The sequence below is a fragment of the Podarcis bocagei genome (assembly GCF_964188305.1).
Source record: "Podarcis bocagei genome assembly, chromosome: 2".
Lineage (NCBI taxonomy): Eukaryota > Metazoa > Chordata > Lepidosauria > Squamata > Lacertidae > Podarcis > Podarcis bocagei.
Window position 1 is genome coordinate 118,475,765 of NC_138126.1, and position 14,027 is coordinate 118,489,791.

At 48.2% G+C, this 14,027-nt stretch overlaps 1 protein-coding gene across 3 annotated transcripts in view; it reads left to right on the forward strand.

Annotated features, from left to right (window-relative positions):
* NR4A1 (nuclear receptor subfamily 4 group A member 1) overlaps positions 1-14,027 on the forward strand; it is a 42,364-nt gene that overhangs the window by 15,237 nt on the left and 13,100 nt on the right. Inside the window, exon 1 of one of the 3 annotated variants that reach the window (XM_081181399.1) lies at positions 3,292-3,541. The exons of the other annotated variants lie outside the window; for them this stretch is intronic. The gene's annotated coding sequence lies outside the window, so the exon portion shown is untranslated. Of the gene's footprint in view, positions 1-3,291; positions 3,542-14,027 lie in introns of those variants that run through there. 3 annotated transcript variants of the gene reach the window in all.

Sequence of the window (14,027 nt, forward strand, 5' to 3'; positions counted from 1 at the left end):
TTGTCTCCCAGGTTATCTTACCTGAACTATAGCCTGGAAATTTTTGTGGACAATTTAGGACTGGCAGTAGCACCTAATGGGTACTTTGACTGTTTTGATTTGAGGAGGCTGTGATGGTGGAGGCTAAGGTTTTTGAATATTTATTGGTTTGGCGCTTTTCAGGCAAACCTCCCAAAGCAGTTTCCGTAAGGTTCTTGCAAAAAAATAAACATTGATTTTTTTTTACCCAATTTTTTTTTAGACTGGAACAGACAACATCTTTATTTAACAAAAGCTGTTACCGCCTCTTCTCTCTCTCGCTCAGAGCAAAATTTTTCATTGTTGCGTTTTATCTGATATTACTGATGTTCATATAGAATATATTTAGGTTTTATTGCGTTAAGTTTAGCTTGTGGAGATGTGAAGGTGGGGGAGGGGAATTAGGAGGGGCAGTGTGCCCCCCCAAGTTTTTCTTATTTCCACGCCCCCCTGTTTGTTTCTAAAAAAATACAGGAGTGGTTCCAGAGTTCCATTTTTCCAGAGTTTTACCAGAACTTGCCTTAAAAGCTGGGGGGGGGGGGGACGGGCGGGCTGTTATGGTCTTGTAAACAAAATTGCAGAGAGAATAATCAGGATTTGGAAGTGGGCTTAGAAAGCTGGCTGGGAAGGTAAAGAGAAAGAGGCTTCTCTGAGGTTGTGGAGGCAGGGATGACTGCCAGTGCCTTGTTTGTGGCAGAGTTCCAGGCTTTGAGAACTACAGTGGTACCTCGGATTAAGTACTTAATTCGTTCCGGAGGTCCGTTCTTAACCTGAAACTGTTCTTAACCTGAAGCACCACTTTAGCTAATGGAGCCTCCTGCTTCTGCCGTGCCGCCGGAGCACGATTTCTGTTCGCATCCTGAAGCAAAGTTCTGAACCTGAAGCACTATTTCTGAGTTAGCGGAGTCTGTAACCTGAAGCGTCTGTAACCCGAGGTACCCCTGTACTTCTTTAAAAATTATTTATGGTTGGGGCATGCAAGGAAAGCCACCCAGCCAGCAACAGGTGCACTGGGGCACGTGCAGAAAGACTGACCTAGTTTTCTGGACTCCTGAGTCACCCTTGTCTCTAGTTTCCCTTGTTTGATTGAGCAAAACATGCGCAGGGCGGGGGGGGGGAGGGGTTTCCACCAGGCTTTTTCCCAAAACAGAGCCAGCCAACTAGAGATGGTGATAAAGGGCAAATGTTTGATGCAAGCTGGCAAGGCTCTGCCCTCGTCTTTACACTCATTTCCCTAGCCTAATTTATTATCCACTTTGGAGATCTAGTGAGCTTCAGATTCGCTGCAGCTTTTTCCCCCAGCACCAGTGTTATAAATGTGCAGAGTATGGTTTTCTTGGTTTTTTTATTTACCGTATTTTTTGCTCTACAAGACTCACCTTTTCCCTCCTAAAAAGTAAGGGGAAATGTCTGTGCGTCTTATGGAGCGAATGCAGGCTGCGCAGCTATCCCAGAAGCTAGAACAGCAAGAGGAATTGCTGCTTTCACTGCGCAGCGATCCCTCTTGCTGTTCTGGCTTCTGAGATTCAGAATATTTTTTTTTCTTGTTTTCCTCCTCCAAAAACTAGGTGCGTCTTGTGGTCTGGTGCGTCTTATAGAGCGAAAAATACGGTATTTATTGTTTCTAACTTTTTAGTGCTGCCAGTAGTACTGAACATTTGTGAATAATTAACAAATATCCTGCCCCTAGTTGGGTTGTATGGGAGAGAAGTAAGGACATGTACTACAAAGGATGTGTGCATCATCTGAAAACACAGTACATAGTTGATTTGGGTGCATAATATTTTTTTAGAAAAGTTGTTTAATTGACAGAAATGAATATTATTCTTGGTTAAATGAATTGAAACTCTTGATTTTTAACATTTCTTCAATCGGGTTGTAGGCTTAGTGGTAGTGCATTTTCAAAGCATGGGGGAAAATATTTTAAATATTTTAAAAATTCTACTTATGTAATTGTTTAATTTTATAACCAAGCTAACCCCCACCCCGCCCAAAGATAGGGACTTAAGGCCTTAGGTTCCCAGGCCATCTCTCATCAATACAGTAGCCAGACCTGCTTAGCTTCAGCTCAGTCATGTGCCTTTTAAAACCATGCCGCAGGGGCCAATTAATTGCATTGCAAGAAGGCAAAAACCTGGAAAACATCCCAGCCTTGGTTAAATGGGGTTAGAAAAGCGAAAGTCATGCCCTCGCTGAAATTGACTCTCACCATAGGATTGCAACTTTTGTTTATTTCTCTGTAGTGGCTTTTGCCCCTGTGCCTTTCACAGCAGCGGGGGATGCAGAAATCCTGTTTTCCCATCTCCAGGCCAAGAAAGTGTGGGGGGGGGGTGTCTCGTCTGAATTCACCGTGCGCTGTTATTGAAGAAGGGAGTGGACGACGCTTGCAAGCAAAATAACGCTCAAAATGTTGCAACCCAAATCCCGCATGTTTGTAAAGCTCGCAATATCCCCAAATACTCCTGAGAGGGGGGCAGCAGCTCTTTGTATTCATGGTGGTGGCGTCGTGGCTTTTGCAACGATCTGAGCAGAGAGCATCGCCCGCCCCCCGCGTGCCGCTTGGCCCCGTTCCGCTCCCTCTCCGGTGGGCATCTTCTAAATCAAGTCTCGGGGCGTTCCGCCGGCCCCTGCTCCCAGGAAAGGGGAGGAGCCGCTGCTTCGGACGACTATAGGAGGGGAGGGCCCTGGAAGCACAGACGCGAGAGGAGCTTGGGGTTGTCCTGAGAACCTCGTGGCTGGCAAGGAGGGACGGAAGAAGGGAGGGGTGCAACCACCGCCCGGCTGGGGGGTTGCCGGCGTGTCTGCACCGCTGCGAGAGCTGCCTAAGCCGCGGTTCCGAGCGCTGCTAGGAGCTCGCCTTGCAAGACCGCGCTCGCCTCTTGCATCGCCCGGTCTTTTTTTATTACTATTATTTTGCCGTCGCCCCTTCATTTCCGTTCCCTGGATCCTCCCGTTCCCCCTTTTGGTTTTTCCTATGACACTTTCTCTCGTCTCCCCGGCTTAGGGAAAGGGCTCTATTTTTAGCCGGGGGCAGCTCGTTCTATTTTTAGATCAAACAATTCCAAGGCGTGCGTCAATGGAACCCCGCGTGCGTCACCCGCGCAGACATTCCAACCCCTCCCCTCGCTCCGCGGGCGCCGGAACATTCCGCCCCTTTTTGCCTTGTATGGTGAAGCCTGCAGCCCGGCGCGTGCGTCAGAGGATCCCCCCTCCTTCCCTGCCCACCCCTCCGCCTGTGCGTCACAGAGAGCTTAAGAGAATCTCCTGGCCACGGGCTGGTGAGCCCCAGTGGCTTACTCGGCGTCTAGACGGCGTGCAGATCTCTCTCTCTCGCGCATCCCTGGGCTGCCGCGGACCAGGAGGAAGGCAATCGCTGCCGCCAAGCCCTCGATGCAAGCTTGACTTATTTATTTATTTTTTTTGGAGGGGGGGAAGGCTCCCCCACCACCAAAAAGAACCCATTTCGAAAAGAAAACCCAAAAGTGGAAGGAACTGCAGCAAAACGATCTCTGAGCTGACTTGGGTACGTGGATTTTCTTAAAACTCTGCTTTTTTTCCCCTCTCCCGGAAAGTGCTTAAGATGCGCGCCCGAGGGTCGACTTTTTGGCAGATGTAGGGGGGGTTGCATGGGGAGGGGTGCGGAGAGATGCGGGGTGCGTTTTGTTTTGGAAGGCGGAAAAAAGAACTTTGTAGTGCACGGATTGTAGCGCGTTGCTTTGTGTCCGGGGTGCTCTTGCACGGTGAAAAGTTGGCTGTGCAGGAGATCGGGGCGGGGGCGGTTATATCTTTTGGGCTGGGGAAGCTTCTACTCCGGAAAGTTTTTTCTGCAAAATGCGAAGGCTAGGTATAGCCACTGCTTAATGTATGCATTCTAAATCCAGGACTTGAGGTGCAGCGGACCCTTGCAGATCTAACTCGTTTATCTTGGTGCATCTTAGGGGGTGAACAGAACTCGGTCCTTAGATTTAAGCCCCACGGAGTTTCTCAGTGACTGGCTCCTAAGTAGGTGTGTCTAGGCTTGCAGCCTTCGAAAAGTTGCTCTAAGGTGGAGTCAGTGCGTTACCAGGATCTGCAGGGCTGCTCATTTTCATAGTGCAAACATTAAACCTGACGTTACGTTGGCAGCTTCTGAAAGCTGTCCCGCATATGGCTCCTAGGTATAATTGACTCTGAGGACGTCGTTAACTGAGTGGGATAAAAGTGATGCAAGCAAATATTGAAATGAAATAGACGCAGGAGAATTATTTCTGAATTTCAATCAAACTGCAAAAATATATATGATCCAATGAGGAAGGTGTGAAATGATGTACAGTATTGGGGCATGTCCCTGCCCCCCCCCCCCGTGGTATGTATCGAAGGAGATGTTGGCTTTTTTGTACTGGAAAAGTGCAAGGGGATTGGATTTGCAGGGTTGGGGGGTGGTGGACTGGGTTTGGGCTAAGGAAACTATAATGATGCACTTGTTTCAAGTGTTCAGGGAGCCCACATTTGCATTTTAAAGGATGAAGTTGCAGTAACCTGAGCTTCTGGGAGTTTTGGCAGGTGTGTGCTGGTGAGTTTTAAGCGGTGGGTTTTGCTTTATATATGTATATTTAAACCTCGATTGTGACAGCCGTGTAATCTGACGGGGGGGGGGTCTTTTGGGGCAAAAGTTTAATGGTGTCTGATTTGGAAGGAAAGCGAGTTTGCATTACTGGAAGGCAACCTGGTGGACGTTTGATAGCCAAAAATACAATGTGCAGCCAGCCTCAGTGGGCTCTGAATAATGAAGACTGTTCCCTTGCAAAGTTCCCTTGCAAGGCTGGTAACGTGGTTTGGTTTTTGTAATACTCCATATTTTGGAGAGGGGGAAATAAATAACGAGTTCCATCTTTGTTGATTTGTTAGCCACTGATTTGTTAGACACCTGCAGCTCTCCAGTGAGGCAGAAGTTTCCTTTATCAGGCTGAATGTGCCCTGCCCCCCCCCTACAGGTTTCTCCATGACTTCAAGTTTGTTTCCTTATTCTGAGGCCACCAAGGAAGAGCTCTTTGTGCCAGATTCTTGTCTGCGTGAGGTAAAGCCTTTGCAGAGTGTCCCCGGGGACATTTGATCCTAATCGGGTTGGAGAATTTTTTTGTAAAGCCAATTGCTGGCCCTATCCTTGTTTCCTGAACGCAGAAACCCCTCTTCAAGATGGAAAAGGGTGGGGTGGGGGGACCTGTTTGCATGCAAAGTGTGCAGAGGGAAGATTTTGAAGCACCCTCTTATCCGCCTAATTTCTTCCCCCTCCTTCTCAAAAAGAGATGCTCTTCTTTCAATAATAATGGTAATTGTAAGTTTTGATTTGCAAAGCAGCTTGCTGTCAGCACAGGTGGTGTGGAGCGTAAATCAGGGAGGGCTCCTTTCGCCATGGCCTCTTTCATGTGGCTTCTCAGGGGCTTGCAGTTCCTGGCATGTTCTGAGCAACAGGTGCAGCATCAAATTCAAGCACCTGGCAGCCTGTTTTTTCCACAGCTACCAGGGTCTCCTCCTGTTTCTAAGTTGGTGCGCTAGACTTCAAAGGCTGAGGAGCCAGATCACAGCGGGTTTCGTTTTTTGTCACGGTTCCAAATTCATCACGGGCACCTTCTTTTCCGGGCCACATCAACTTTCTGCACGTAAGGTGAAAAACCTAGGTGCGTGAATCAGTTGAGTCTATCATTATAAAATGGGGGATTTCATCGTAGTTTAATATGAGCTCATCCTGTGGAAGTGGTGTTCAATAACGAGGATGCCATCCCGAAGATGTCTACTTGGTCTGTTTTGTTTTACTGGAATTAAAACAACAAAGAATGTGGTTTACTAAAAAAAGAAAAAAAAGTCCCTTTGGATTCAGTGGTAAAGATGCGTGTAGCCCCAGTTACAAAAGGGACCTGCTACTTTTCATTACATCTCACCCAAATACCCTCCATTAGGAGAACTTGCTGTTGGCAGGCTAAAGCAAGGGGCAAATTGTCTGACAATCAGAACTAGGGAAAATCCCAGGTGGCTGATCTGGGCTTCTTGAAATCTGATGTTGACAGCTCAATAACTTTGTGCCTGGTTTCTAATTATTGGAAGCTTGTTTTTGTGTGTTGTTGACAGCGTGGAGTACAGAGTTGATTGCCATGTTGACTTCTTCAGAAGTCTTTCAGGCGTAGCTTTCCTCATCATGCCATCCATGTAACTGTATGAAGCTTCACCTGTTTGATTTCTGCCTTCTGCATAGCTGTGAAAGGCAGGGGGAGGGGAGTGTGTGGCCACCATCTATAATACCACTAGACAGTTGTACATCTGGGATGGACTCATCCTAGACCCACCTCCTTCAGGTGGGCTTGAGCACAAGCAATTATTTCCAGCAGTTATCGCTGGAACGTCTTGGCCAATAAACAGTGGGGGTTTCTTCCATAGAGTGGGATGATAACCTCACGCATATGTTCCAAACCAACAGTAAAATTGCACTTGTTGTTCCAAGCCCCCTTGATATCTGTAAGCCATCTTAGCTCTAAAACATGCATGTGCATCAGCAGCTACTGTTTTCGGTTCTGAAGTTAGGAACCCTTCCATGGTTAATTTGCACCAACATAATCATGTGCAGAGACAGTGATCTATCCTTACTGTTTTGGCTTTCCGGCAGGGGGTGCTCTTGAGCAGTCTGGTCTGTAAACGCAGGGAGTATTTTAAGCAAGGAGCTATTAGGTCATATTGTTAGTGCCCAGTTGATTTCTCTAAACTAGGGGTATGAAATCTTTCGCCCCCTCCATACACTAGCCAGCATAGCCAATGCTGTGAGCATTCAGATTTTCTGACCACTGTTGGGGAAAGTTTGCTGGGCTTGAGCGATGATCTGTCTAAGCCAGAACAACTACACCAATGTAGATTTGTGTATACACACACACACACACACACACACAAGCATTAATCCTCAGGCTAACTCTGGAATAACTCCAAACTAATGAGATTTATCCAGATGTGCTTCAAGGTAGTTTATGCTTCCTGGTGTCTGTCTTTCTCTAAAACAAGGAATGTGGAGGCACGGCACCTGAATGCCCCAGCTGTGAAATGCAAGAGAAGCCAACTTCTACCAAGATAGGTCCGTCCATAAAAAAAATTTAAAAGCAAACAAGCCCACGAATGTACAAGAGGTAGCCGTGCCTCCCTTGCTTGTTTGTGATGTGCCACAGAAGCCATTTGTGTTTGGGAAAACAACAAGGCTCTGGAAAGGGCTGGCTGAGCTGGAAAGGTGAATGCGTTGTTATGGAAAGACTGCACCCATTAACTGTTCGGATGGCTGGGGAGGACCATGTGCGAGAAGCAGTACACAGGGTGCCGTTGCACACAGGCAAAGCAAGCGCCTGGCATTTGGAGCCTCTGTTGGAGGCAAATGTGCAACTTACAAGCCCCCATTGGATGCTGTGAGTCCCTTAGTGCAACACACAAATGCCCGGTTTTCCCATACAGTGGTACCTCGGGTTACATACGCTTCAGGTTACAGACTCTGCTAACCCAGAAATAGTACCTCGGGTTAAGAACTTTGCTTCAGGATGAGAACAGAAATCGTGCTCTGGTGGCACAGCGGCAGCAGGAGGCCCCATTAGCTAAAGTGGTCTTCAGGTTAAGAACAGTTTCATGTTAAGAACGGACCTCCAGAACGAATTAAGTACGTAACCAGAGGTACCACTGTAGTTCAGTTGGCCGGTCCCTGAGGCTTTGGGGGAAGAGTTTTGGTCCAGAGTTTGCATGAACACAAAAGGTGTCTTTCTGCAGCATCCCAAAGAGCAAGGTGAAATCCTACTCTGGGAAAGAGTTGCAGAACCTCTGCTGGTGTATCCAAACCGCTCCGTAGAAACATAAAAGTAGAACCCTAGAAATTATTGAACCTAATGCAGCCATGCACATTCATTTAAATAGGTCTGCTCTGAGTGCAACTTAGCTGAATCCAGCCCTACGTTTTGGCAGCAGGATAGCAATCTGCCCTGACATAAAGAAGGTTGTGAGAATAGTCTTCGTTGTTAAAACCCGTGACTATCTACCCCGTGTCATGCTGGTAACAGTCATAAAGGGGATGACTGTGGGTGTGGTATTGCCGGCATGTTTTGCATGCCACCGGGCCAGGAAAGCCCTTGCTGCCCTGCTTTTCTGCCTTGAGCAAAAATCATACACTAGCATCGAGCATGTCACCTGCTCAGTATTTATACATCAACACTGCTGGAAGGTACGGCTATGGTGGCTGGTTGGAAGGGCTGCTAGAGCGAATAAAGGGGACAAAACCCATTGCACAAGCTAGCAGCCCTGTTTGCATCCAGAAAATCTCCTGTGCTACCTTTCGAAAGCTCTTCATACAGAGAAGATAGTAAGCAAATGTATGGAATCTCTACAGAAGGCAAGTGTAGAGCTGTGAGATTCCTTTAGAGTCTATGGGGCAGGGCAGGAGTTGCAGGGAGTATTTCCTGACCCCTGAATTGTCCAAATTTAGTGTGTTTTCAGAGCATTGTCAATGATGCGTTCCCTTTTCCTGGACCTGTGACGGCTGCTTGTCTCACCTGAGTAGATCAACCTCTGGACCTGGGGTAACCAAGGTGTACTAACTTCTTGGTGATGTTAGACACCAGCAACATCAGCCCCAGCCAGCATAGGCAAGGGCCAGGCATGATGGGAATTGGAGTCCAGCAACATTAGGAGGGGACCACATTGCCTATCCCTCCTCCATGGGACTCCTTCAGTCTATAGACAGAAATATCAATAGAAAGTTAGCATTATCTGTCACACCATTCAACTGATGCTCTCACCTTGCAGCCTTCTTTCCCCGTTCCTCCTTTTGCTAAGAGGCCCCCTTGTTTGAGAAGCCCCAGTGGTATTGGCTGTCATCTTGTGCTCTGCCATCCCAGCCGCAATCCCTGAGATTTGATCTCCAGCGAGTGTAATGGAACTATCTCGATTTGTACTACCAAGGGAGATGGCCCTCTTGCATTTGCAGACGTCAGGCCTTCCTCTGGGGGGGAAGAGAGCTAATAAATACTATGTCACAAGGAAGAGCCCAGGGTAGCATCTGTTGCTGTGTTAGAGCACTGTAAATCCTAACAAGCTTTAACAATTAAGTACCAGGGTTCTATTTTTAGGGCAGCAGATTAACGAGCCTATGTGGCAGCAAGGAAGCTGGGAGTGTGGCAGCACACTGGTATCAAGCAGCGAAGGTTCTTCTTTAGAAAGCAATGGATTGGGGCTTGCCCACCCACTCGTTGGGCAAATGGAACCTTTGGCCCTGATCAGTGTTCGAAATTAGCCAGGCGCATTTTGCACCTGGCTAACGGCCACTTGCAACCAATTGAAGATGCCTGGGTGCCAGGAAGGCGCCTGACATTTCCATCATCTGGAGGTTCGTGCCTGGGGATCAGTGGCATAGCGTGGGTTGTCAGCACCCGGGGCAAGGCAAGTAATTTGCGCCCCCTAACCAGTAGATTTGCGCCCCCTAACCCGTGGATTTGCGCCCCCTAACCCTAACCCCCAGATGTTGCGCCCGGTGCGGCCGGCCCCCCCTGCACCCCCCACGCTACGCCACTGCTGGGGATCACTGGATCTTGACTGTTTTTACACACTAATACCACATCCTGTAGATTTCTATCAGTTATATTTTATCTGCACAATCGGAATGAATTTCAGGAGCTGAAATGCTTCTTCTATGCAGCCTGAGCTGGAGTAGTGAACAATGTTGTAGTTAAACGCTGTGGCTTGTCTTCAGTTACCCCACCCCACTGCCTTGCTCACAGTTACGGAGAATATTCTTATATTATGAATGGTCTGTGTCACCATTCAGAAAAAGAGGTCGGAATAGGCCAGTATATATGTGGGCTGTCCCTGGATCAAGTGACTTTCCTTCTTTACCTTCTCAAAAGTTCTTCAGCTATCTCAAGGTTGTCTTCTGATCTAGCCAGATGTTTAGCTGACAATCCATCATGGTCAGTCCATCGTTTGAAAAATAAGACTTTAGAGCTGTCTTGCCCCAAAATGGCAACTAGACATTCTGCTTTGGTGGCTGTAATCTTGGATTAAGAGAGCCTAGTTTATAGACCTGAATTTCTAACACTGGTGATGGCAACTCCCTTGCAGATGCCACTGGAGTGGCAAACTGTTAGAAACCCTGGGGGCTGCTTCTGCCACTTCCTGCCCTGGAAGGAAGTGTGTTGCGAAGGTCGACATTTGGGTGCCCATTCAGGTAACTGAAACGGACCCTTATTTGTGACCTGTTCTCACTACAGCCGAAGCACCTGCCATTCCATCGGCTTCCTCTGCCCACGTGGTTCTCTGCTCTGCCACAGGGATCTGGCGTGTGCTTCCTGGCACTCTTTCTAAACTGGGCAAGGAGGGAGGGCATCCTGGTTCAGTTCAGTGGGAGAACCTTCTTTTCCAGAGGCCGGCTGAACCAACAGCAGCTTAACAGAGGGATTGTGGTCCGTAGCCGCAGTTGTCCCAGTACCACTGCAACCAAAGAGGAGTTTGTTTCCCGCCAAGGAGAGCTCCTTAACCTTGTCCTTGGAACTCTGCGTATCTCTGCATTCCGTGATCCTTTACTGCCCATTAAAGCAGAAGCTCCTTCACCAAACAGAATCTAACCTTTAAAGGTCTGCGATATGAATGACATTATCAACTTGCCGCAACTTGCTTACTGTCTTGGTTTTTGCCTGGGCCAAAAACTCCTGTTACGTCTCCTCTTCCATAAGGCGGGGGGACATTTGCTGCTAAACCCCCACAGAGCGTACTTTCAGCATGAGGGTGCCTCTTGGGGGGTAAAGGCAGTTCCCCCACCCTGATTTATTGTATCTTGTTTGTGCCAGGACAGCCCTTCAGAAGAAGCACTTTTTAAAGGTCAATGTGAGCAGTGATCAGGCAGAGATGTGACTCAACAGATAATCCTTTTTTTCTTTCTTTTTTTACAATCTTCCTCTTCATTACGTGCATGAGAGATGCATGGAGCAAGAATGTCTCTCACGCTTTCCCCCTCCTAGAATCAGCCAGCCGTAAATCTTACGAAATAAGTAAGTTTTGCAAAACAACAGCATTCTCTTCTCAGTTTTGTAGGTGTGCTGTCCATCTTTAAGGGGGTAGGAAGCGAAAAGAAAAATGCATGTGAGCTACTTACTGTTAGTGATGTCTGACTATGGATTATAGTTTCCAAGCCCTACTCTTTTCTTGTTAGGAAGGAAACGGCCTAATATCCGAGAGCACTTAAGTCCACACTGTTGTTACGTTCCACACTTTGGATTGTGGGAATATTGGGAGATGAGGGGAAGATGAGGACGAAAGGAAAAGCTGAAGGTCTGGAGGTGGACTTGGGAAGTCCCAAGCATTGCGTCATCTTGAAACAACACCAGTCGAGGACTTGAGTCCAGCCTTGGTGGTCTTGCCTGTTTAAAACCAAAGCTGTGGGCTCTGTGTCCCTCCCAGTATCCCTCCCCACCAGCCCTGGCCCAGTAATTCCTGGATTATGGGAGTTGTGCGCCAGCAACATCTGTAGGGTCACAGTTTCCCCAGCCCTGGCACAAACCCATTTGGATAATTACATTTTGTGTTTGGAATTAAAAGTCCTTAAAACTTCTCCCCAGGCTCCTTTGCTGTCTCTTCACTTCCAGAATATGGCTCCTTGCACAAATGCCTTTTGGCATCTCCATTTTGTCCTCAACCAGCAGGAGTGACGCGGTGTAGAGGTTAAGAGCGGTGGACTCGTAATCTGGGGAACCGGGTTCGCGTCTCCGCTCCTCCACATGCAGCTGCTGGGTGACCTTGGGCCAGTCACACTTCTCCGAAGTCTCTCAGCCCCACTCCCCTCACAGAGTGTTTGTTGTGGGGGAGGAAGGGAAAGGAGAATGTTAGTCGCTTGGAGACTCCTTCGGGTAGTGATAAAGCGGGATATCAAATCCAAACTCTTCTTCTTCTCCTCCTCCTCCTATTTATTTATATTTCATCCCCTCTCTCTCCCCTCACTCATCCATCTGTGGAACGTTCTCCCTCAGGAGGTTGTGGGTTCTCCTTCCTTGGAGGCTTTTAAGCAGAGGTTGGATGGCCATCTGTCATGGATACTTAAACTGAGGTTCCTGCTTTGCAGAGGGTTGGACTAGATGACCCCCGGGGTCCCTTCCGACTCTCCAATCTATGATCCCTATCCAAATGTCTGCACTGGTGAGCCAGCTTCAGGCAGTCCACATGGCCCTCCTCAAGGAAGTAAATAGTGTGAACAAGCATACCCATTCCCTTAAGGAGCATGTGTTTTCTCCTGCAAGCTGCTAGGCTTGCCTCATGGGTCCTATATAAGCTGGCTGTTTGGGGGTGGCTTTGCTGGAGGTGGGGCGATGTGAATTTTGCTTTCCTCCTTGCCTTTGAAGCTCATCCTCTGTTGGCACAAGCCAGGATCATCGTCTCAGCTTCAAAGTTAAAAGGGTCTTGTGTTGGTTGGTTGCCCAGTTGTGCTGTCGGTTGCATTCTCCGCATTACCAAGGAAACTGTTGCCTAAGGCTTGTGCCCACAGCAGGTTCCCAGCAAATTTGTGCGAGGTGGAAGAATAAGAGTGGAAATGAGCTCACCCAGCTGCATGCCTCCTATTAGGCAAGGAACAATAAACATCGCCCACGCACAACAGTCATGATGCAGACAACAGGAGGGTCTTTCCTATTGTGTCTTTCCACCCAGTGATCGTGCACCTGTTGGATATCAGATCAGACGGCTAGGAAATAAATCCTTTAAAAATAATGGTGCCTTTTCAACAAAAATGACCATCGCCATGCACAATGCCCCATAACCAGCTAGATCTACAGACCTTGTTCTTGCTGTTAGCCAGGGGTGTCAGAGACTAGATGTTGCAAAAGAGCGATCCCTGGCAGTCTCTTTTAAGTTGGATAGTTGGCTGCATGTTGCATCTGCCTCTAGTCGACAGTGGCAGCCAGTAAAATGCTGGTGCCGTGCATTTTACAAAGGCAAATGGAGGTGTTTTCATTTAACCCAAAGTGCTGTTATTACCCCAAGGAGATGCGTATCTCTAGGAATGCCCAGAGTTTGTGCTTGGCTCTGTTTCCTGCTGATTTGTTTATTAAATTTATATACCGCCCTTCATTCAAAGATCCCAGAATGGTTCACAAGATGAAAATACAGGATAAAATTTCCTACAGATTTCCTTCCTCCCATGAACAAAAGGTGCCCCACAAATCTGTAAAGGCCTCCTTTGAGCAGAGGACTCCTTTGCATGAATGAAATAGGCTGGCATGCCTACATGTATGGGAAACTGAAAAAACTGTTTGCATGAATGGGGGCCAAGATTTTGATGAGATGAGCCTCCTAGGGCAGGCCCTATCATTGGGCAGGCCCTATCATTGGGCATAACAAGTCAGCAATCACTGGGGCAGCAGCAAGGTGTTGGAGAACCAGGCTCTTGTGTGTCGTGTGACACCCCTCAGCAACCCTCCTGCTACCCTCAGATGCTTCACCTATATTGTCAGGATGCAGGATTCAGCTGCTGGTCCTGTTAGCATCCCCCTGGTGTTGGGGACAGGGGGTGGCATCTTGTCCCTTGCTTCAGGTAGCAAAAACGTCCTGGGCCAGCCCTGTTTGTAAGGGTGCTCGCCAGCAGCAACCTCTGTTAGGCAGGGCTCCCTTTTCCCCTTCCGCTTTCATAGCAGCCATTTAGCCACCAACCTCTCGTGCTAACCAGCTAATGGATGTGTCTTTAGACTAGGAACACCCACCCTGCCAGCTGTTGGCTGGCGCCCTTTGAGACTGGGTGGGTGGGAGGTAGGGAGGCCAACAGCAGGTGGAGCTAGTGAGTCAACAGCAGGTGCAGGCGGGGCTAATGACAGGCAGAGCCAACCAATTTTGCCCCCATCCTACAAGGGGCAACACTGAAATTAAAGAGGAAGACGACAACAGGCAATACCACTCGCCTGGGCTGTGCATAAGGCAAGGGGCTGGCCGAGGTTACACTGAGATTGGTGGGGCAGTGCCCCAGTTTCCCTAACAGGCCAGCT